This window comes from Apodemus sylvaticus, chromosome X, assembly GCF_947179515.1.
Source record: "Apodemus sylvaticus chromosome X, mApoSyl1.1, whole genome shotgun sequence".
Lineage (NCBI taxonomy): Eukaryota > Metazoa > Chordata > Mammalia > Rodentia > Muridae > Apodemus > Apodemus sylvaticus.
The window spans coordinates 140,559,638-140,585,182 of NC_067495.1; the positions used below are offsets into that span (position 1 = coordinate 140,559,638).

The window sequence follows — 25,545 nt, forward strand, 5'->3', positions numbered from 1 at the left end:
AGGAAACAACACCATTCACAATAGCCACAAACAATATAAAATATCTTGGTAAAACTCTAACCAACAAGAGTAAGAACTGTATAACAAGAACTTCAAGACTTCAAAGGAAAAAAGTAAAGAAGCTATCAGAAGATGGAAATATCTCTCATGCTCATGGATCCATAGGATTAACATAGTAAAATTTGTTCTTACCATAAGCAATCTATAGATTCAAGGCAATTCCCATCAAATTTCCAATACAATTCTTATAGAACCTGAAACAAATATCCTCAACTTCATATGAAAACATCAAAAACTGAGCACAGCTATAGGAATCCTATACAATGAAAGAACTTCTGGAGGTATCACCATCCCTAATTTCAAATTGTACTACAGAAAAATAGTAATCAAAGCTGCATGGTATTGGCATAAAAACAGACAGGTTAATCAATGGAATTGAATCAAAGACCCCAAAATCAACGCACATATTTATGGACACTTGATCATTTTTAGTGGTTGATTACACACACACACACACACACACACACACACACAAACACACGCTCCAACAAGAGACAATGTCATTGGAGCCAACAATCTAGTTTCCAGGTTCATTTAAGACAATGGAGGGTGGCTGCTGCCCTTTGTCACAGATTTTTTTTTCCCTTTTTCTCCTTTTTGCTGGTGGGGGCCTGGTGGAACTATGGGGAGACATTGTGGGGACAGAGGGTCCCTTGGGCACAGCATCTTTTTTCAGGAAAAGATTTCTCTTGGCAGGCTGCTCTGATAACTGCTGTTTTACTCTCTGTATCTTTTTGGCTTTCCCAAGGGACTGACCACATTCCTTTCCCCTGGGAGGAGTAAGGTGCTTTGGGAAAGCAGCTTCCTTAGAGTGCTTCTATTTAGGTCCCCATTGCTTTAGCTTCTCAGTCATCTTTCATTTCCTGAATACTTCAGCTTTTCCTTCAGACTGAAAGCTCTTGAGGGGCCTGGGAGATACTTGGTCCTTTGGGAAAGAAGGTACAAGTTACAATCCTGGCCCTTTGGAGATACTAGTCATCCTCTGGAAGAACTTCTTGGACTGTTGCTATCTTACCAACTGCTGCCTTGCCTTTGTAGCTCCCCTGGCTTTCTTAGCTGGCTGACTGCTGTTCTCAGATTTTGGGGTGATCTGGTCCTTCAGGTTAGGCTCTGTAGGGGTAGCTGGTGCTGAGTTTCCTGCATGGCGCTGGGGAATAGAATTGGAAATTTTCTTGAATTTGGCAATAAAGAAACCATCCATATTGGGAGTGTGAGAGTACGAGTGTTGGTACAAGGTAGAGTTGGGTGAAAGCACCTTTCTCAAAAGCACAGAAATTCTTCTTGTTCAAAGTCAAGGCCAATGGGCAGCAGCCACAGGTTCTGATTTTACAAGGCATAGTCTGCCACCCAGTCATTCTCTTTGGTTTAAAATGTTGGCCCATGTCCTGCAAGGGCTTGGGCTGCTGACTGAGGTGGAGGCAGTAAGTTTGACTGCGCACAAGCCATATCATCACCAGGCAAGCTTCAGGATGTGGGAAGTTTCAGGACCCTGTACCCAGGATTGGGAAGTGCAGTCTGAGATCCCCATGGAACTGCAAGAGTTGGGCTCTGGGTCCCAAGCCTACCATGGGCCAGCAATGGCAGGTCCTAGCTCTCTGACACATCTGGCCACTGAACAGCTGAGAATTGAGTTTCCCCCCAACCACCCCCTGCCCCTGCAGACCAGCTCTAGCTCAAAGGGCAGGGCAGAGCTCAGGCTGCTTCCGAGAGGAAGAGAGTCCTTGGTTTGCTCAGGCAGCCAGCTTGGGTTGATGGAAACAATGTCTGGAAGCACAGAGAGGATTCCTGAGGGAGATTCCATGGCTCTTTAGAGAAAGACCTGCTCCATTGCCCCAGATGAGAATAAGCAGTCCATGGTTATAAAGTGTTTATTGTTTGTGGAGGGTTGTGATGAGTGAAAAGTAGAGGCCAGCCATGGCCATGTGGAGAGAGAGGGAAAGGAATGTGGAATGAGTGTGTCACAAGAAGGCAAGAGAGTGAGACAGGAGTAAAAGAGGCAAGAGTAAGAGAGTAAGAGTAAGAGGAGGGAGCAAGCAGGTACTTTTACAGTGGGCCAGGCCTACCTGGCTATTGCCAGGTAACTGGAGAGGAGCATACCTGGATGATGCCAGTAACTGTGGAAGTGGAGTCCAGATAGAATACCTGGGGATTGGGGAATTTTCCTATATGACTGATGGCCACAGAATTATGGAGAGCTGAGGCCTTGTGTCAGGAGCTTAGTGTCTGTGAGCATGGCAAATGGCCTTCTGACTCCTGCAGAATTATCTGCTGGGTCTCCCAGGTTTAAACCTAGCTTAATCAGAACTTAGACTGCCTTTCATGCTCCCATAATTCTCTTCTACCATAATGGAACAGGAGCAGTAGACCAGGTAGCCTCTACTCTTGGAGGCAGTGTTGACTGTGTTCTTCACCAGCTGAGCCATATAGCTGGTCTTTCCTCCAGGAGTATAACACAGGCCTATATCTGCTTATGCTCCTGAGGTGCCAGGGGCATGACAAGTAACATACTGAAGCTCCCTGCAGTATATAGTTCCCAGCCAGGAGTGGTGCCAATAGGTACTGAAGAATTCATATACCACAAGTCCAGACTTGGACCACTTTCCCAATTGATCCATATTAACCCCATGATTGATCTGTGCCTGAGTAAATTCTCAGCAATTGGTTTTCAAGGTGATGGTCGAAAAGGTGATTGGCTGGGGCACCTCATTAGCTTTTAAGAACTGTATCAAATCAGAGGGAACAGCTCTATTTGCTTGCAGGTAGTTTCCATATGAATAGTTAAGTGGCTAAATCCTTCTGAAGCTGATTGAGATACTCCTAATGAGAGCAGTCTTCTCCCTGAGCTCCAAAAATCTGAAGCACTGCTACTATATTCTGGATCTACTTGTTAAATTGTTGTGGGACTTGGAGCCTTGGAATCCTCTCCATATCTCCACTAGTAGGCAGCACAAAGGCTTCTTCATCTTCCAGATTAATGTGCAGATACCCCTCTGTTTTCTCCTCCTTTTTGGGGTGAGACTTTGGGGCAATACCATCATCTTCATTCTTATAAGTATACTCTTTACCCGACTGGAACCCAGTGGTGACCTCCCAGGACTTCTACTTTAGAGTAGCTATTTCAATGAACAACACATTTTCCTCCTCCTCCTCCACATTAGAGTCTGCTCCACAAACATCCACCATCTCCTAACCACTGTCCTCAAAGCCTGGAAGGTCCCCTTGGTTCACCACACCATCTTCCTCAGAGTCTTCCTCCTCATCCCCATCACTGCTTTAAATTGGTTCTGGGTTCTTACCTCAAGTCTGGACTGTTCCTTTGCAAAATTCTCCAGGCAATGGTTTGATCCCAGAAGACTTATTTGGTTTAGGAACATCAACAGACCCCAACTTCCTTTTATTTGTTTTCTTCCGAGCATGATTTGTTAGCCTCTTGAAATTCTCATCACCAGCTATGAGCAAATATATGACCAGTGTGATCTCTGCATCTCCTGTTTCCGGACCTTTCAGCCAAGTCAACACTTTTTTTTTTTTTGTCTTTCTTTTTTTTATTCGATATATTTTTTATTTACATTTCAAATGATTTCCCCTTTTCTAGCCCCCCACTCCCCGAAAGTCCCATAAGCCCCCTTTTCTCCCCCTGTACTCCCACCCACCCCTTCCCACTTCCCTGTTCTGGTTTTGCCCTATACTTCTTCACTGAGTCTTTCTAGAACAAGGGGCCACTCCTCCTTTCTTCTTGTACCTCATTTGATGTATGGATTATGTTTGGAGTATTCCAGTTTTCTAGGTTAATATCCACTTATTAGTGAGTGCATACCATGATTCACCTTTTGAGTCTGGGTTACATCACTTAGTATGATGTTTTCTAGCTCCATCCATTTGCCTAAGAATTTCATGAATTCATTGTTTCTAATGGCTGAATAGTACTCCATTGTGTAGATATACCACATTTTTTGCATCCACTCTTCTGTTGAGGGATACCTGGGTTCTTTCCAGCATCTGGCAATTATAAATAGGGCTGCTATGAACATAGTAGAGCATGTATCCTTATTACATGGTGGGGAATCCTCTGGGTATATGCCCAGGAGTGGTATAGCAGGATCTTCTGGAAGTGAGGTGCCCAGTTTTCTGAAGAAACGCCAGACTGATTTCCAGAGTGGTTGTACCAATTTGCAACCCCACCAGCAGTGGAGGAGTGTTCCTCTTTCTCCACATCCTCTCCAACACCTGCTGTCTCCTGAATTTTTAATCTTAGCCATTCTGACTGGTGTAAGGTGAAATCTCAGGGTTGTTTTGATTTGCATTTCCCTAATGACTAATGAAGTTGAGCATTTTTTAAGATGCTTCTCCGCCATCCGAAGTTCTTTAGGTGAGAATTCCCTGTTTAACTCGGTATCCCATTTTTTAATAGGGTTGTTTGGTTTTCTGGAGTCTAACTTCTTAAGTTCTTTATATATATTGGATATTAGCCCTCTATCTGATGTAGGATTGGTGAATATCTTTTCCCAATTTGTTGGTTGCCGATTTGTCCTTTTGATGGTGTCCTTTGCCGTACAGAAACTTTGTAATTTTATGAGGTCCCATTTGTCAATTCTTGATCTTAGAGCATACACTATTGGTGTTCTGTTCAGAAATTTTCTCCCTGTACCAATGTCCTCAAGGGTCTTCCCCAGTTTCTTTTCTATTAGCTTCAGATTGTCTGGCTTTATGTGGAGGTCCTTGATCCATTTGGATTTGAGCTTAGTACAAGGCGATAAAGATGGATCAATTCACATTCTTCTGCATGCTGACCTCCAGTTGAACCAGCACCATTTGTTGAAAAGGCTATCTTTTTTCCATTGGATGTTTTCAGCCCCTTTGTCGAGGATCAAGTGGCCATAGGTGTGTGGGTTCATTTCTGGATCTTCAATCCTGTTCCATTGATCTGCCTGCCTGTCACTGTACCAATACCATGCAGTTTTTAACACTATTGCTCTGTAGTATTGCTTGAGGTCAGGGATACTGATTCCCCCAGAATTTCTTTTGTTGCTGAGAATAGTTTTAGCTATCCTGGGTTTTTTGTTATTCCAGATGAATTTGTTAATTGCTTTTTCTAACTCTGTGAAGAATTGAGTTGGGATTTTGATGGGTATTGCATTGAATCTGTATATTGCTTTTGGCAAAATGGCCATTTTAACTATATTGATTCTGGCGATCCATGAGCATGGGAGGTTTTCCCATTTTTTTTTTAATTTTTTTTTATTCGATATAATTTATTTACATTTCAAATGATTTCCCCTTTTCTAGCCCCCCCACTCCCCGAAAGTCCCGTAAGCCCCCTTCTCTTCCCCTGTCCTCCCTCCCACCCCTTCCCACTTCCCCGTTCTGGTTTTGCCGAATACTGTTTCACTGAGTCTTTCCAGAACCAGGGGCCACTCCTCCTTTCTTCTTGTACCTCATTTGATGTGTGGATTATGTTTTGAGTATTCCAGTTTTCTAGGTTAATAACCACTTATTAGTGAGTGCATACCATGATTCACCTTGGTTTTCCCATTTTTTGAGGTCTTCTTCCATTTCCTTCTTCAGAGTCTTGAAGTTCTTGTCGTAAAGATCTTTCACATGTTTGGTAAGAGTCACCCCAAGATACTTTATACTGTTTGTGGCTGTTGTGAAGGGGGTCATTTCCCTAATTTCTTTCTCAGCCTGCTTCTCCTTTGAGTATAGGAAGGCCACTGATTTGCTTGAGTTGATTTTATAACCTGCCACTTTGCTGAAGTTGTTTATCAGCTGTAGGAGTTCTCTAGTGGAGTTTATTGGGTCACTTAGTTAGACTATCACGTCATCTGCAAATAATGATAGTTTGACATCTTCCTTTCCAATTTGTATCCCTTTGACCTCCTTATGTTGTCGAATTGCCCGAGCTAGTACCTCAAGTACAATATTGAAAAGATAAGGAGAGAGGGGGCAGCCCTGTCTAGTCCCTGATTTTAGTGGGATTGCTTCAAGTTTCTCTCCATTTAGTTTGATGCTGGCTACCGGTTTGCTGTATATTGCTTTTACTATGTTTAGGTATGGGCCTTGAATTCCTGTTCTTTCCAAGACTTTAAGCATGAAAGGATACTGAATTTTTTCAAATGCTTTTTCAGCATTCAATGAAATGACCATGTGGTTTTTTTCTTTGAGTTTGTTTATGTAGTGGATTGCATTGATGGACTTCGGTATATTAAACCAACCCTGCATTCCCGGGATAAAGCCTACTTGATCATGGTGGATGATCGTTTTGATGTGTTCTTGGATTCGGTTGGCAAGAATTTTATTGAGTATTTTTGCATCGATGTTCATAAGGGAAATTGGTCTGAAGTTCTCTTTCTTTGTTGGATCTTTGTGTGGCTTTGGTATCAGTGTAATTGTGGCTTCGTAGAAGGAATTGGGTAGTATTCCTTCTGTTTCTATTTTGTGGAATAGTTTGAAGAGTATTGGTGTTAACTCTTCCTTGAAGTTCTGATAGAATTCTGCATTGAAACCATCTGGTCCTGTGCTTTTTTTGGTTGGAAGACTTTCTATGACTCCTTCTATTTCTTTAGGTGTTATGGGACTGTTTAGATGATCTATTTGGTCCTGATTTAATTTTGGTATTTGGTATCTGTCAAGGAAATTTTCCATTTCCTCCAGATTCTCCAGTTGTGTTGAGTACAGGCTCTTGTAGTAGGATCTGATGATATTTTGGATTTCCTCAGTTTCCGTTGTTATATCTCCCTTTTCATTTCTAAGTTTGTTAATTTGGATACTTTCTCTGTGCCCTTTGGTCAGTCTGGCTAAGGGTTTATCTATCTTGTTGATTTTCTCAAAGAACCAGCTCCTGGATTCGTTAATTCTTTGTATGGTTCGCTTTGTTTCCAATTGATTGATTTCAGCCCTGAGTTTGATGATTTCCTGCCTTCTACTCCTCCTGGGTGAATTGGCTTCTTTTTGTTCCAGGACTTTCAGGTGTGTCATTAAGCTGGTAGTGTATGCTCTCTCCATTTTCTTTTTGGAGGCACTCAGGGCTATGAGTTTACCTCTTAGCACTGCTTTCATTGTGTCCCAAAGATTTGGGTATGTTGTGCCTTGATTTTCATTAAATTCTAAAAAGTCTCTGATTTCTTTCTTTATTTCTTCTTTGGTCAAGGTGTCATTGAGTAGAGTATTATTCAGCCTCCATGTGTATGTGGGCTTTCTGTTGTTTTTGTTGCTATTGAAAATCACTCTTACACCATAGTGATGTGATAGGAGGCATGGGATTAGTTCGATCATCTTATATTTGTTGAGGTCTGCCTTGTGTCCAATTATATGGTCGATTTTGGAGAAGGTACCATGAGGTGCTGAGAAAAAGGTATATTCTTTTGCTTTAGGGTGAAATGTTCTATAAATATCAGTCAAATCCAACTGGTCCAAAGCTTCAATTAGTTTTACTGTGTCTCTGTTTAGTTTCTGTTTTCCCGATCGGTCCATTGAGGAAAGTGGAGTGTTGAAATTCCCCACAATTATTGTGTTAGGTGCAATGTGTGCTTTGAGCTTTAATAAAGTTTCTTTTATGAATGAGGGTGCCTTTGCATTTGGCGCATAGATGTTCAGAATTAAAAGTTCTTCTTGGTGGATTTTTCCTTAGACCAGCAAGAAGTTTCCTTCTGTGTCTCTTTTGATGACTTTAGGTTGAAAGTCAATTTTATCTGATATTAGAATGGCTACTCCTGCTCGTTTCCTGTGACCATTGGCTTGTAAGATTGTCTTCCAGCCTTTTACTCTAAGGTAGCTATTATCTTTGACACTGAGGTGTGTCTCCTGTATACAGCAAATTGTAGGGTCCTATTTCCTTATCCAGTCTGTTAGTCTATGTCTTTTTATTGGGGAATTGAGACCATTGATGTTAAGAGATATTAGGGAATAGTGATTATTACTTCCTGTCATTTTTGATGTTCTTTTTATATTTGAGTGGTTATCTTCTTTTGGGTTTGATGAAGGAAGGTAACTATCTTGCTTTTTCCAGGGTGTAGTTTCCCTCCTTGTATTGGAGTTTTCCTCCTATTATTCTTTGTAGAGCTGGGTTTGTGGATAGATATTGTGTAAATTTGATTTTGTCATGGAATATCTTGTTTTCTCCATCTATTGTGAATGAGAGTTTTGCTGGGTATAGTAGTCTTGGCTGACATTTGTGTTCTATTAGAGTCTGCATGAGATCTGCCCAGGATCTTCTAGCTTTCATAGTCTCTGGTGAGAAGTCTGGTGTGATTCTAATAGGTCTTCCTTTATATGTTACTTGGCCTTTCTCTCTTACTGCCTTTAATATTCTTTCTTTGTTTAGTGCATTTGGGGTTTTGATTGTTATGTGACGAGAGGTATTTCTGCTCAGATCCAGTCTGTTTGGAGTTCTGTAGGTTTCTTGTATATTCATAGGCATCTCTCTCTTTAAATTAGGAAAGTTTTCTTCCATAATTTTGTTGAAGATATTTGCTGGCCCTTTCTGTTGTAAGTCTTCACTCTCATCTATACCTATAATCCTTAGGTTTGGTTTTCTCATTGTATCCTGGATTTCCTGGATGTTCTGGGATACAAGCTTTTTGCATTTTGTATTTTCTTTGACAGTTGAGTCAATGGTTTTTATGGTATCTTCGGCATCTGAGATTCTTTCTTCCATCTCTTGTATTCTGTTGTTTATATTTGCATCTATGGCCCCTGATTTCTTCTCAAGGTTTTCTATCTCCAAAGTTGTCTCCCTTTGTGATTTCTTAGTTGTTTCTACTTCTGTTTTTAGGTCCAGGATTGTTTCGCTCAGTTCCATCATTTTTTTGTCTGTGTTTTCCTGTAATTCTTTAAGAGATTTTTGTGTTTCCTCTTTCATGACTTCTGCCTGTTGACTCAAGTTCTCCTGCATTTCTTTAAGTTTCTTTTTGCCTTTCTTCTTTATTGGCTTCTATCTCTTGGGCCTTATTCTCCTGCATTTCTTTAAGTGTTTTTTTTTTTTTTTTTGTGTTTCCATTATACGGGTTTCTAGCTTATTCATGTTCCTCTGCATTTCTTTAAGAGATTCATTCATGTCCTTTTTGTGTTCTTCTAGCAGCATCATGAACAGTGATTTTTAATCCAAATCTTGTTTCTCTGGTGTGTTGGCATAACCAGGACTTGCTGATGTTGGAGAGTTTGGTTCAGATGCTGCCATATTGCCTAGATTTCTGTTAGTAGCGTTCCTGCATTTGCCCTTTGCCATCTTGTTCTCTGGAGCTAATTGGTCTTGTCTCTGGCTGGTGTTTCAGCTTCCTGAGACCTCTAGGGCTATTTCTGCACCACTGGAGGGCAGGGTTTCCCCTGTTGCAGATTGCTAATGTGCTTTCCTCCTCTTGGGTGCCCTTGCAGCCCTAGTGTTCTTTGCCCCAGATTGTGTCTGTGAGCCAGAAGGTGCCCGTTTGCTCCTTCAGGGAGTCCTGAGGCTGTATGCTGTAGGGACCTTTTCTGCGTGCTGATCTCTCTGCTGGGCAGCGGAACTTCCAACCAGGTTGGTGCACACAAGGCTAGCCTATCTGCTCAGGCCCTGAGTCTAGGCAAAAGCCTGGCAGGCCAATGTCTGAGCAAAGTTCCCCTCAGCTGTTTTAATTGGGTCTGTCAGGTGGCTAGGATGGTGGCGTGTGCGCGCTCCCTGAGAGTGCTGGGAGAGTCTGCTGGGCTAACAACCTCCTGGCCGGGTCAGCACACAGATGGCCCACTGAGCAGACCAGGGCCTGGGGGCAGTCCAGGGCCTGACCGTCTGAGACCCCTGCTATGTCTGCCTTGGGCTATGCCTGTTAGCTGGTTTGGTTTTGTCTGCTGGATCCCTCTGGCTTCCCGTAGGCAAAATGGCAGTGGTGCACGCTGGCCCGGGCAAACAAGCTCCTGGCTGGGTCGGCACACAGATGGCCCACCGAGCAGCCCAGGGCCTGGGGGCAGTCCAGGGCCTGACCGGCAGAGACCCCTGCTATGTCTGCCTCGGGCTATGCCTGTTAGCTGGTTTGGTTTTGCCTGCTAGGTCTCTCTGGCTTCCCTTAGGCAAAATGGCGGTAGTGTGCGCGCGCCGGGGGGAGGGGGGGAACCTCCTGGCCGGGTTTGCACCCTGGTGGCCCCCCTCCCCCCCCCCCCCCCCCCGGTCAGCCCAGGGCCTGGGTGCAGGCCAATGCCCGTCGGGCTTAGACCCCCGTGATGTTGGTCTCGGGTTATATTTGCGTACCTCAGTCTGATTTCTCTGGCGACCGAGAACCAATATGGAGGCCTCGTATCTGACTGGCAGGAGGCAGAGTTCTGGTGTGGCTTCTGTGTGGTGAAAGGCGCCGTAAATCCTCCGCTGCTCGCAGCCTGGCTGGCCAGCGATGGCCAGTGGTCGTGGGCGCAGGGTCTGCCTGGACCCTGTCCACTTGGTTCTACTGCTGATGGCCCTTCCTCTGGACCAGCCGCTGCTGCTGCTGCTGCTGCTGCCGCCACTGCCACTGCTCTTCTCCAAGTCAACACTTCTTCATAGGATCTAACCTGTGTCCTATGATACTGAAGGCTTTGCTTGCTTAGACCCAGTTTGAGCAGACACTACACTTCCAGCCAAGGTCAGGTCCACATGCACTTAGGCAGACACTTGATTTTTGACAATGAAGCTAATGGAAAAATAAAAGCCATACCATGGAAAAAAGGAAATCTTCAACAAATGTTGCTGGTATAACTAGATGTTTGCATGTAGAAGGCAATAAGACCCATATTTATCAGGCTGAACAAAACTCAACTCTTGTCGATCAAATACCTCAACATAAACCACATTTTCTGAACATGATAGAAAAGGAAGTAGGAAATAACCTTGAATGCACAGGTACAGGAAGCAACTTCCTAAACAGAACACTAAAATCAACAATTGATAAATGGAACCTTATGAAACTGAAAAGCTTCTGTAATGCAAAGGACATAGTTAACAGGTCATAATGGCTAATAGGTCAAAATGAAAGCCCACGGAATGGGAAAAATCTTCAGCATCCCTACATTTAACAGAGGCCTAATAGTCAACTTCTCAAAAAAAAAAAAAAAAAAAAAAAAAAAAAAAAAAAGAATTAAGTACCAACAACACAAATAGCCAAATTTAAAAGTGGTACCGAGAGGTAAATAGAGAATTCTCTACAGAAGAATCTTTAGTAGCCTAGAAGCCCTTAAAGAAATACTCAACATCCTAAGTCATCGAGGAAATGCAAATCAAATCAAAGACTCTGACATTTTATCTTATATCTATCAGAATGGCCAAGATAAATACTCAAATGACAACACATCATGGCAAGGTTGTAGAGCAAGTGGAAAAATCTTCCTTTGCAAGTGACAGTGCTATAAAGGAATACAGGCACCTACCATAAGTGTCATCTAATAGGCATCACCCAACAACTAATGCACTGGCTTCCACAACACACCTATCCAAACCCCAAAGCTCAGCGCTCTCATGCCTCTGGCCCACTTCCACAGGCTGCATGTTCAGTTAGTGTCACTGGCCTGAGGCAGGCTGAGCATACTTTTCATTACCATGGTCTTAAGCCACAGCTTCCAGCTCTCTTGTTCTGGTCCACACTAACTCTAAGCCCAATGTTTCTCTACTAATGCAATTTTTTTCTCTATGCTCTATTTACTATATACTTTCTCTAGTAAGTAATCTAACAAGTATAAGTTGTCTAATAAAGATATTACCAATCAATATGACTCTCAATCTTGTCAGAAGTCTGCTAATTATTAATATATTTAATTTTATGATAGAAAGAATCTCTCAAAGCCTAACATCTTACCCCCAAGGTCTCAAAAGATATGGATACAGCTACAAGAGATTGCCTGGATTGTGGTATAAAAACCACTAGAAAACACCATCATTGCTCTGTTCAGGCTTGGTCTATGCTGTAGACAGCTTGAGAGTCAAATGCTGCATATTGCCTAAGTTAAGGCGAGTCATTTCTCCTTTCACATGTTATTTGATCCACAGGGGAAAAAGGCTCTTTGTAAAAGGCCCTCTGTTTTCTGGGTGTGAAAGCCAGACTGTGCCCAAGTGGCCACAATGAACTTAAGGAACTCTTTAGACTATAGATGAACTCTGTTATTTCTTTCATTAATATATGACTGCTAGATTATAACCTCTTCTTCCCCCAGATTTCTGACTACATCGAAAGCTAAAGTAATTGTAGTTTGACAGCTAGATAACAGACCTAGGTCCTTACCTAAATGCATTTTCCATCAAATAAATGCTTCACAATTTCTCTTCTTGCTACATCACTGTCATAACATTATTTGAGTTCTTATAAATTTGCCTAACTCCAATGACACATTTTACTATACAATCCAACTGTATAAACCCAAATTCTTGTTCCTTCTACTCCACAAAAGGCTCATGTTAAAGATGGTACACGTTAACTCATTTATCTCTTTTATAAACTTATAAGTTACAGGAAACCCACTCATGATCATGAGAGGTATCTCATGGGTCAAATAGACTCTGTCCAGATGAGTATATCTGCTAATCAATAGACTAAAGTTCCCACTTACTACCTATTCCAGAGGATGGGAGTCCTCAGGCTTTCAAATGCACATCTATGAAAAGAAAATCCTTTCTCCCAAATGTACTTAATATTATTCTCTACCTATAACATACATGTGTTTGTTTCAGCATTTTGTCTAGTCCAGGCACTTACTACATCTAGGACAGATCCAGAGAAGCAACCTACAGATGTTCCAATCTTCTCTCACAGACACAGATGCTTCTATTGTTCCTTCTGATCTATCAACAGCCAGTTCCACAGACCGCGGACAGCAAGGCAACAGCCAATTCTCATAAGACTGGACCAGCATTCCATTACCATTCTTCTAGGGTTCCTAGAGACATGTTGCCCCAGAGTCAGCAGGAAGTAGCTAAAGATCATGAAGAACCTATTCCTGTTCCACTATCACCTCTTTTTTTTTCTTTTGTAATTAAACCAAAATGAGGGAATGTTAGCATTCCTAATCTCCAACTCACAGTTGCCTGACAACAGCCATGTGTGAGTGATTCACTATAAAAGGGGATGTTTGACCCCTCCTCTCTCTCTTGCTCTTGTCCTTTTGCTCCTGTTCTGTCCCCTTGCTCCTTTCCACTCCCTCTCTATTCCCTGCTGCCCCCCTTTCTCTTCAACTGCTCATGGCCATTTCCCCTCCCTCTCTGCATTTCTGTGCCTCTACTATCCTCTCAACTCCCCTTGCAATTCCCCGAATAAACTTTTTTTTTAAATTTTTTTATTCGATATAATTTATTTACATTTCAAATGATTTCCCCTTTTCTAGCCCCCCACGCCCCGAAAGTCCCGAAAGTATATTATATAATATACTATAATCTGGCTGGTCCCTCAGTGGGAAGGGATGCTTGAGCATGGGCCCTCCCAGGCACCCCCTTCTCCATGCCTGACTACACCTCTACCATAACATATCCTCTCTCTCTTATCTTTTTATAATACACAACACATAGACATAATGCAACTTGATATGCCAAGGCTGGTTGATATCCACTGGAATCCTCTCCTTGTATGAGGAAAAGGAAGAATTAGTAGATGAGTGGATGGGGTGGGGTTGGAAAAGAGGAGGAAATGGAAGCTTTAATCTGGATGTAAAGTAAATATGTTAGTAAAAAAGAAAGAAAGAAAAGAAAGGGCACTATCTTCAAAATGCCATTAATATACTTCTGTATATCTAATGACATGACTGAATTATATTCAGCAATATTAGGATTATTGAAGGTTCTAATTTCTTTTTTCTTATTTTATAAGATATTTGCTTTATTCACATCTCAAATGGTATCCCCTTTCCTAGTTAAAACTCAGAAATCCCCCTGTCCTAACCCCCTCCCCGTGCTTACCCTCCCCCTATTTCCTCACTTGCATTCTCCTGTTCCGGGGAACTGAGCCTTCACAGGACCAATGGCCTCTCTTCTCATTGATGTCTGAAATGGTCATCTTCTGCTACATAAGTAGCTGGAGCCATGGGTTCCTCCATGTGTACTCTTTGGTTGGTGGTTTAGTCCCCGGGAGCTCTGTGGGTACTGGTTGATACATATTATTGTTCTGCCTGCAGGCTTGCAAACCTCTGCAGCTCCTTGGGTTCTTTCTCTAGCTGCTCCATTGGCAACCCTATGCTCAATCTATTAGTTGGATGTGAGCCATGGGTATTTTGACCTACCTTCCAATATGGATCAAAGTATCCACACTTTGGTCTTCCTTCTTGATCTTCATGTGGTCTGTGAGTTGTATCTTGGATATTATGAACTTTGGGGCTAATATCCACTTATTAGTGAGTGCATACCTTGTGTGTTCTTTTAGTGATTGGGTTATCTCACTCAGGATGATATTTTCTAGCTCCATTCATTGCCTAAGAATTTCATGAATTCATTGTTTCAAATAACTGAGTAGTACTCCATTGTGTAAATGTACCACATTTTCTGTATTCATTCCTCTGTTAAGGGGCATCTAGGTTCTTTTAGGCTTCTGGCTATTATAAATAAGGCTGCTATGCACATAGTGGAGCATGTGTCCTTATTACATGTTGCAGCATCTTCTAGGTATATACCCAGGAGTTGTATAGCTGGATCCTTAGTTGGTGCTATGCAAACTTTTCTGAGCAACAACCAAACTGTTTTCCAGAGTAGTTTTACCAGCTTGCAGTCCCACTAGCAATGAAGGGGTTTTCCTCTTTCTCCACATCCTCTCCAGCATTTGTTGTCCCCTGAGTTTTTTATCTTGGCCATTCTGACTGGTGTGAGTTAGAATCTCAGAGTTGTTTTGATTTGCATTTCCTTGATGATTACAGATGTTGACCATTTGAAGGTTCTAATTTCAATGCCAGTTTATAGCAAGATTGGCATTCTCAGTGTTGCAATTGAACGGTTTTTAGAGTCAAAATTAATTTCATAGGACAAAACAACTCTGAAACCCAGAGCATTAGCAAAACGTAGAGCATGACAACTGAGCTCAACACATCTATATAAGATACTGTTAAAGCCATCAACTGGTAAAGTCAAATCACTGCTAATATTGATGGTTTCCTGGCAGGCCAGAGCTGAGGTCATACACTATTGAGGAACCACAAGGTTTTTCAGTGATTTCACTGCAGGAAAATTGTCATGTAATTCTGGGAAGTTTAAATAATATTTCTTTCTTTCTTTCTTTCTTTCTTTCTTTCTTTCTTTCTTTCTTTCTTTCTTTCTTTCATTCTTTCTTTCCTTTCTTGTCTTTTTTTCATTTTTTTATCATTTCTGTAAGTCAAGATTAAAGGAACAACTTTGAAATACATACAGTGTTCCTCAGGAACAAGACTTACCCTTTAGGAGAAACACCTTTACTCAAATATCACCTCACATAAAAGCAAGAAGAAGGCCAATTAGTCTTCCACTTCTAGACTTCTGTCAACATTTTTTAAGTTATCACACAACCCAATGGATCTAATTATGGCATTTTATCCATATATGCCATTTGTGTTTTCTATCACCCTTACCATTCCTTTTCCCCATAGTCCTTGTATCTCCATTTAAGCCCCATCTTATTCAATGTCAGATGCAATCCATTAGATTTTCCTTACAATCCTTAATATTTTCCATCATTTTGATCACTTTTAGGTGTTAAAGACTTCCACACATAAACATGGTCACATACCCATGTTTTTACATATAATTTATATATTATATATTTGTATAATTATGTATCTATTACATACTTATAGAGTATGTACTATATATGTAAATATGAGCAGGCTTTTAATCTTTTTATGATATATATATATATATATATATATATATATATATATATATTTCATATGATAGTAAACACGGTAGTTTTCCTTCTGAGATTCTTTTAGTTTGTCTAAAAATTATCTTGCACTCCACCCAATTTTCTGAAAATATCATGATTTCATTTTTCTTTATAAGTGCATAAAAATAAGATGATGTAAATGTTCCTCATCATTTTTGGTTGTTGAGTCTTAGCTTTTAATGTGTGAACCATGTCTTCAACATATACCTAACCTTTTTTATCCATTCATCTGCTGAGTAGATAGGTTGGTTCCAATTCTTGGCTGTTTTACACATATCACCAATACATTATTTATATCTCTATCATATATTGACCTATAGTCCTTCAAATATTACATGTGTATCATAAAGAAGTCCTATCTTGAGTCATTTGTAAAACTGTTGCTCTGAGTTCCATTCTGCTTACACCAATGCACATTACTAGAATAATGTTTTCTCTTCTACCACATCCTAACCTGTAGGGTTCCATAGCTGCCTGCAGCTATTACGAAGTGGGTTTCTGGAACAGAAGCTGAGGAATAAATAGGGAAGAGGGGCGAAAAGAGGTACGGCTAAGACAATATTCACTGATCAAAGCCGGAAACTTTAATGGCGCCAGACCTTTTAACAGTTTGGGCAACCCTTCCCCCCAGACTCCAGGCTGAGTTCCGGTGGAAGTTGTCTAGCTTCTCTTGGAGGTCCTCGTCTTGACTGCTCCAGCAGCTGGGTGGGTCACCTGTTTAATTCAGGAATCCCTAGACCTGGAGGAACAATGAACTTAACCTTTACTTCGAGCACTCCACCCTGGGTGGAGAAGGATCCTGGCTATCTGGGAGAAGTTAACCTTGACCAAAGTCAAACTCTGACCAAGTGCAAGACTGCCCCAATATGGCTCTGTACATGTCCCCCCTTTTTTTATTAATTAGAACACGAGGAGGTAGAAAACAAGTGGATAAATATCCTTCATAAGAAGGCGGGCCTTAACCAGGAGGGGAAGCATTGACCGTAATTCCTCTTAAATTGTATAACGTCTTTTTCAGAGGAGGGGTAATAGGCTCCCTTATTATTTTAAGGACAGCCTCTCGACGTTAACCCCTATGCAATTAGGTGTACTTCCTGGGGACTCAGAAGCAGAAATTCACCTCCCCATGCGGTGCTTTGCCTCGCACGTCTCACTGGTACCCATGTTTGTTCTTAAACAAACACACATAGATCTGAGTTCTATGTGGCTCCCTCTTTGGAGATCCACTTGTGTAAGTTTTGAAGCCAGGGGGGTCTGCAAGTGTCTTTAACAGACATGCAATCTCTCCATCCAGGTGAGCCTGGGTGGAGACAGCCGGTCTGCTTAACAAACAAGGTCAAGAGTTAAAGGTGGAATAGGATTAACTTGTCCCTGAAGTATCCAATTCAGTTGCAAATTAACAACTTTAAGGACCCAAAGCTTGGCCTCTGAGGTGGGAGAGGTAGCCTTGTGTATAAAGAGATATGCTGTTACTTCTCAGGAAAAGTGGAAACTATATGTTAAATTAACACAGCTGGCTAAAGATTGTTAGCCATCTTCAAAATTGGAATCTTCAATATTGGAATTATTTCTAGACCAGTCTATGGTTGAGTCAGCTGAACACAATAAGGAGAAGAGTCATTTTAACTCTTCTTTAGATTAATTTTTCCTAAGCTAGCTTAACAGTCTCCATGTTCTGTCCCACAAAGTCTAAAAGCTTGAAGCTAGGCAGTTTATCTAACCTGGGACATTTGACAATTGAGGTAAGTCAAGAACATATACCCAATATAGCTCTTATGTTAACATGGTCTGGGCATTCAGCAAGCACACAGTCAGCATATCTTCTGCAGCATTCTGTGGAAAAAACATAGAGGACATGCCTTCTCCCCCAATATTAAATCAGGATCATGGCATATGTCAATAAGTGAATTCCTTCATTTCACCTAGACATCAATATGCCTAATTACAAGATGTCATATACATTTAGCAAGGAGTTTCTTGGCATCCAAATTTTAAAAATTTTCCTAAAAACATGCAAGCATAATATAAATGATATGCACAGGGGCACGATTTCCCCTCTCTTCTCTCTTCCAAGAAGATATTGTTTTATTAATTTAAGTTGGAACACAAAGTATAACCCATAACCTAGGCAATAACTATGTAATTATATAAAATAAACATAGCATTTTTAGTTGCTTTTTCTGTTAGAGCAGTTGCAACTAGACAGCCTAAAAATGAATCATTAGTCACATGCACATATTTTTTAATCTTCTAAATTAGAAATATGAGTATCATTTATCTGTAATAACTAAGTCCTCTAGGATTAACACCATTACATGGTAGAGGTAGAAATTGAGGACATCAAGAACAAATCTTTACAATTTGATGTGCACAAAATATAAAATTATTTCAAATACCTAAAGGACAGTCATTTAGAGAACATATCCTTTGTTCTTAGAAATTTGAATCACATTTGTATAAACTGTAGAAATTAAGAATTAGCAGTATTAAAAATGGACCAATTTTAAGCAATTATAAACCATGAGCTATATATATCTACTATTATTAAAAGCTTGACTTTTAACATCTTAAAAATAGTTGTTATAGCACCAAATTCAGGTATCTGTGTTGAAGCAGGGAGAAACTTAAAGGAATAAACATGTGATCTGATAGTACAAATTATCTTTTGGATAACAATTATTAATTTTGCCTAAAAATGTTTGTCATGTAATAGATCAACCATTAGTAACAATATTAGAGCACAATTGCAATTTTGGAAGCAAATCCCAATTTTAAGCAATCTATTTTCTTTAAAATCAATGGCAAACACATATTTACAGCACAAGGTTTGTCTGCCAGTTCTTATGTTCAAGTGTATGACAGTGTAACTTATTAAAGAGGCATTATTTTAAATCTTAACCTTCATTAAGTCCAATCTCCAGGCCAAGATTCACATGAAACACCATGCCAATTTAGGAGCATCTTAAAGGCCTGTATTTCCTGGATTGCGTCACGCCACGTGTTGTTTAAAAATGGCGACTACCCTAAACTACCAGCTTTAACCTAACTTTTGTTAACAACATTATACCTTTTAAATAATAACCAATTAATTTATAACTCTTTAGTCAAGAAATGTAAAGCCTTATACCATTAAAACCAATTAGAAACAAGTATAAAGCGACTACATGAATTTCACAAGCCAAACCAAAGTCTTCCCAAATCTTGAGGCTTCTGGGCTTTTAAAAGCGGCTTTTTCCCCAGCCATGCTTGCCTCTTGGGTGAGTGAGCTGCGCTGCTGCGGCACGCCTTTAAATCAATCTCCACACAAACTGTGGCTGGCTCAAGAGGTTACCAGCAGATGAAATCCTTACCAATTTTTCTTTTTAACACGAAACAGTCATTCACACAAAGACACAGAGAGGACATAAACATACACATAGACAAACAGTCGGTGCACCGGGACAAACACGGAAAGATACACAGAAAGTTAAGCGCACTTGTTAAGCAATTACATCCATTTTTCTCTTCAAACAGCTCTTAGAGGCTGTGGACATATGCCTATTTTTAAAACCCCTTTCTTTTTCGCCGAAATCAGCTCTTACGAGCTTTGGGCAAATGCCTACCAAATTCCTTCCCCATATTTCCCTATCTATTCAACCCAAGCGGCCACTGTGCCGGGTCAACACAGTTTGCTTGAAAAACCCATATCCCTCTGCACTCACAACGATAGACACAATTTTCCACTAGCGCTAGTTTTGACCTCTATTTGACCTCTATTACCGTGCGGATACCATTCCTTATCACCTTTTCTGCGAAGCTTCACTTGATAGGGTTACCTCAGGAAATTCTCCCGTACCAGGTTGCCCCACGTTCTGGCGCCAATATGTAGGGTTCCATAGCTGCCTGCAGCTATTACGAAGTGGGTTTCTGGAACAGAAACTGAGGAATAAATAGGGAAGCGTACTTCTTTTCGCCCCTCTTCCCTATTTATTCCTCAGCTTCTGTTCCAGAAACCCACTTCGTAATAGCTGCAGGCAGCTATGGAACCCTACATTGCACTCCACCCAATTTTCTGAAAATATCACGATTTCATTTTTCTTTATAAGTGCATAAAAATAAGATGATGTAAATGTTCCTCATCATTTTTGGTTGTTGAGTATTAGCTTTTAATGTGTGAACCATGTCTTCAACATATACCTAACCTTTTTTATCCATTCATCTGCTGAGTAGATAGGTTGGTTCCAATTCTTGGCTGTTTTACACATATCACCAATACATTATTTATATCTCTATCATATATTGACCTATAGTCCTTCAAATATTACATGTGTATCATAAAGAAGTCCTATCTTGAGTCATTTGTAAAACTGTTGCTCTGAGTTCCATTCTGCTTACACCAATGCACATTACTAGAATAATGTTTTCTCTTCTACCACATCCTCACAAGTTTTGGTCTCATCTTTTTTTTTCTTCATGGTGCTATCCAGTCTGACTGGACAAATGTTGATTATAAGATTTGCTTTTATTGTATTTATGGTTATACAATTAGAACAGTTTTTAAAATGTTTATTGCCTAATTGTTTTTCTTCTTTTGAGAACTATGCTTTTGTTTCATTAACATGGTTATTAATAAAATGATTTGCATGTATGATGATTAGGTTTTGATGTTATTTATATACTGAAGATATTAATTCCCCTTCTGACACATAACAATTAAGTGATATGTCCAAGCTAGCTCAGTCAGTCAATCAGATCTCAAGGGAGAGGGTAAGGACTGCAAAGAAAAAGACAATTATGCAACACTATAACATGACTTCAGCTAGTACTGAGTTGAAGCAGCTTTACTTTTCTACAGTCTGCTTTTCTACCATACTAAGTACATGCAAAGGATAAGGTCAGTTCTAAGGCATAAACAGAGTAGTTAAGGAACAAACAAAGCATAAACAAAAGTGACATGATTACTGTATTCAGGGTTTTAACAAGATCCATCAAGATACAAAGAACACATTCCTCATTGAATTCATCTTGAGCCTGCTTCAGAATTCTAGACCAATGTCAATCTTCTGTCAAATTCCTAGAAGGCAGCCCCAAAAGCTCTCAACAATGATATTTTCCCCATTTTGTAGTGTATATCTTTATAACAGAAGATGTTTTCATTGTTGTGCAGAATGTTCTTAAAATTACATAGCTCTGCTTATAAAGAAACACAGATTGATCAATGAAATAAAATTGAAACCCAGAAACATATCCACATACCTATGAACAATTGAGTTTTGATAAAGAAGCCAAAACATTACAATGTGTGTGTGTGGGAAGCATGTTTAACAAACGATGCTGGTGTCTGGATATAGAAGAATTCAAATAGATACATATTTATCACTCTGCACAAAAATCCAGTTCAAGTGGATCAAGGATCTCAGCATAAAACCAGCCACACTAAATCTCAACAAAGACATGTGGGAAGTAACCTTGAATTCATTGTTACATGAGACAACTTGCAGGACAGAATATCAATGACTCAGGCTCTAAGAGCAACAATTGGTAAATGGGAACACATGAAAGTGAAAAGCTTCTGTAAGGCAAATGGCACATTCAATAGGACAAAATGGCAACCTACAGATTGGGACAAGATCTTCAACAATCTTGCATCTGATAGAGGACTAATATCCAAAATATGTAATGAATACAATAAGTTAGACTCCTAAAACCCAAATAACCTAATTAAAAAGAGGGGCACAGAGCTAAAGAGAGAATTTCATTTCCTTTCCTTTTCTTTTCTTTTCTTTTCTTTTCTTTCTTTTTTATTGAAAAGGGAAGTAAAAACACTTCATGATAAAATTAAAGATTTACATGGAAAATATTTCAGATAAAATAGAAGAAATACATAGAAAAACATGTTAAAATTAACAATTTTCATAGAAAATTAAAGAGTAAAGTGGTGCACTTAAAAAACATTGCTAAATTAATTGAAATATGAAATAGAAACATTTTATTATAGAATTGAATATTTATATGGAAATATTTCTGATAAAATTGTAGAAAAACTGTATAATTTTCATGATAATCTTTAATTTTGAAATGTTTTCTATATATTTCTTCAATTTTATCAGAAATATTTTCCATATAAATCTTCAAGTTTTTCAGAAAATGTTTATAATTTCACTTTCAATCAATTTAGGACTACTTTTATGCCTACCATTATTATACCTATATAAAATTCTTATAATCTTCAGTTGTAACATTTTTCTACATTTTTAAAGAGAGCATTCTTATGAGAGGAAATTCAAATGGACGAGAAGCACTTAAAGAAATATTCAAAGTCCTTAGTTGTCTTGAATCTTTAAAAACTGACATGAACTGTCCTGAACTGTTGCGAGCTATTGTTAACTATAGAACTGTCTCGAACTGTTGTGATTGGGGATTGAGTGGAAAAGGGAAGCCTCAGACTTGGAGGTTAAGTTATAACAGCTTGTTTATTCACAGTAAACCACTAAATGGTGAAATGGGATCTCATTCGTTCACATGCACACACAGTACACTAACCTCCAGTCTGGCCTGATGTTCACTGGGTGGCAGTGTGGGTAAGGTCAGCAATGTTTTCTTACTGCTTCTTGGAATGCTGCTTGATCTGGGACGTGGGGGTGGTGGCCAGGTTGGTGGACTCATTTTTCAGTACAGTGGCCTCTCCATAGGACTCCAGGAGAGAGTGAGTGTGGTAGACAAATCAGGGTTTTTAAGCTACATTTAACACATTACTTCATCAGGCATTCAGTTTATCATATCCAGGTACATACTCTAGGCTTGGTTTCAATGATTACATTCTAGCTAATCATAGTTAAGGTGTTCAAGCATTTTAGCTTAATTCATTTTATCATACCAGAACACACATACACATACACACACACACACACACACACACACACACACACACACACACACACACACGGCTTGTATCTCCATGGTTAAATCCATTCATGATATCATTCCTTATATTTTTTATATCTTGTTCTTTACATTAGTTATCTGGGAAATGCAAATAAAACCAACTCTGATATTGAATCTCACACCAATCAGAATGGTTAAGATCCAAAATGAGGAACATTCCTCCATTGCTGGTGAAATTGCAAACTTGTGTAGCCACTCTGGAAATCAATATGATAATTTCTCAGAAAATTGGAAATAGTTCCACTAGAAGAGCCAGCTATGCCACTTCTGGGCATATGCACAAAAGATTCTCCAACATGTTCATAATAGCTTTACTCATAATAGCAAGAAACTAGAAACAACCAAGAAATCCTTCAACTGAAGAATGGAAACAAATTATGATTCATTTGCACAGTGGAACATTACTCAGCCATTGGAAACAAAGACATCATGAATTTCACAGGCAAATGTATGGCACAAAAAATATTATCCTGAAGGATTTAACCCAGATCCAGAAAGACAATAAAAGAATGACTGGGAGAATCACCATCCCTCACCTCAAGGTTTACTACAGAGCAATAGTGAAAAACTGCATGGTATTGGTACAGAGACAGACACATTGATCAATGTAATAGAATTGAAGATCCAGAAATTAAACCACACATTTATAGGTAGTTAATCTTTTACAAGGGAGCCAAACAAATATCATGGATAAACAAAAGCATTTACAACAAAGGGTGCTGGTCTAACTGGCTGTCAGTATGTAGAAAAATGAAAATAGATCCATATTGTCACCTTGCAGAAAGTTCAAATCTAAATGGTTCAAGGACCACAACATTAAACCAGATACACTGAACAAATATAAAATAAAGTGGGAAAGAGCTTTGAACTCATTGGCATATTGGGACATTTTCTAAACAGAACTCCAGTGGTGCATGCTCTAAGATCAAAAATTGATAAATGGGACCTCATGAAACTGGAAAGCTTCCATAAAGCAAATAAGACAAAATGACAAACTACAAATTGGAAAAAAATTCTTCACTAACCCCATATCTGATAGAAGACTATTATCCAAAATGTATAAAGAACTCAAGAAGCTAACCACCAAAATGCCAAACAACTTAATCAAAAAAATGGGGTATAGAATTAAACTGAAAATTTACAACACAGGAATCTTAAATGGTTGAGAAACACCTAAAGAAATGTTTAAAGTCCTTAGTGATCAGAGAAATGCACATCAAAATGACACTGAGATCCAACCTTACACCAATCAGAATGGCTAAGATAAAAAACTAAGAGTCAGCAGGTGCTGGTGAGGATATGGAAAAAAGAGGAACACTCCTCCAAATCACTCTGGAAATCAATCTGGATGTTCCTCAGAAAATTGGAAAGAGATCTACCCGAGGAACTGTCTAAAATACTCCTGGGCATATTCCCAAAAGATAATCCAGCTTATAAGAAAGACACATGCTCCACTGTGTTCATAGCAGACTTATCGATAATATCCAGAAGCAGGAAAAACCCAGATGTCCTTCAACAGAGGACTAGATACAGAAAATGTGGTACATTTACACAATGGGCTCAGCTATTAAAAACAGTCAGTTCATTAAATTCTTAGGCAAATGAATTAATCTAGAAAATTTCATCCTATGTGAAGTAACCCAGTCACAAAAGAACACACATGGTATGCACTCACTGATAAGTGGATATAAGCCCAGAAGCTTGGAATAACCAAGATACAATTCACAGACCACATTCAAGAAGAAGCAAGACCATAGTGTGGCTGATTCTGTCCTTCTTAGAAGAGGGATCAAAATATGCATGAGAAGAGATACAGGGACAAAGTGTGGAGCAGAGACAGAAGGGAAAGCCTTCCAGAGACTGTCCCACCTGTGGATCCATCACATATATAAACACCAAACCCAGACATGATTGCAGATGCCAAGAAGTGCATGCTGAGAGGAACCTGATGTAGCTGTCCCCTGAGAGGCTCTGTCAGAGACTGAAAATACAGAGGGGGATGCTCATAACCAACCATTGGACTGAGCATGGAGTCCACAATGGAGGAGTTAGAGAAAGGACTAAAGGAGTTGAGGCAGTTTGCAACTACATAGGAAGAATATCGATATCAACAAACCAGACTACTGAGAGCTCCCAGAGACTAAACTACCAATTAAAGAGTACACGTGGAGGACCCATGGCCCCAGCCACATGTGTAGCAGAGGGTGGCTATGTTGGGCATCAAGGGGAGGAGAGGTTCTTGGTCCTATGAAGGCTCAATGTTATGGTGTAGGGGAATGCCAGGGTGGGCAGGTGGGAGTGGATAGGTAGGTGGGTACACCCTCAAAAAGAAGAGGTAGCGGGGATGAGATAAAAAAAAAAAGTCCTCACATATGTTAACTTTCAAAAACAAACAAACAAAAAAAGGGGGGGGGTTCCAAAAGCAAACCAGGAAAGGGGACAACATTTGAAATGTAAATAAAGAAAATATCCAATAAAAATATGATTTTCTCACAGATTATAGTAGATTTTTTTAGACTGTGAAACCAGCTGGAACCATCCAACAGATCACATTAAAAAAATTGGAGAGTTGTTGATCTTCATATATGAGCACAATTATCTCTTAGATAATGTTTCAAGAAATCCAAGCTGACACTTTAAAGAATTTTTGTTTTAGCTTTGTAAATCATATAACTCTATTGCTCTAAAAATGTTCCAAGAAGTCTAACAATCAAGTTTGATTGGAAAGACATGCCTTAACTTA

The 25,545-nt window shown here is 39.7% G+C and overlaps 1 pseudogene; it reads right to left on the reverse strand.

Moving 5' to 3' along the window:
• Positions 1 to 594: 594 nt before the first annotated feature.
• LOC127674712 (probable 28S rRNA (cytosine-C(5))-methyltransferase) lies at positions 595 to 15,580 on the reverse strand (annotated as a pseudogene).
• Between the last annotated feature and the right edge of the window lie 9,965 nt (positions 15,581 to 25,545).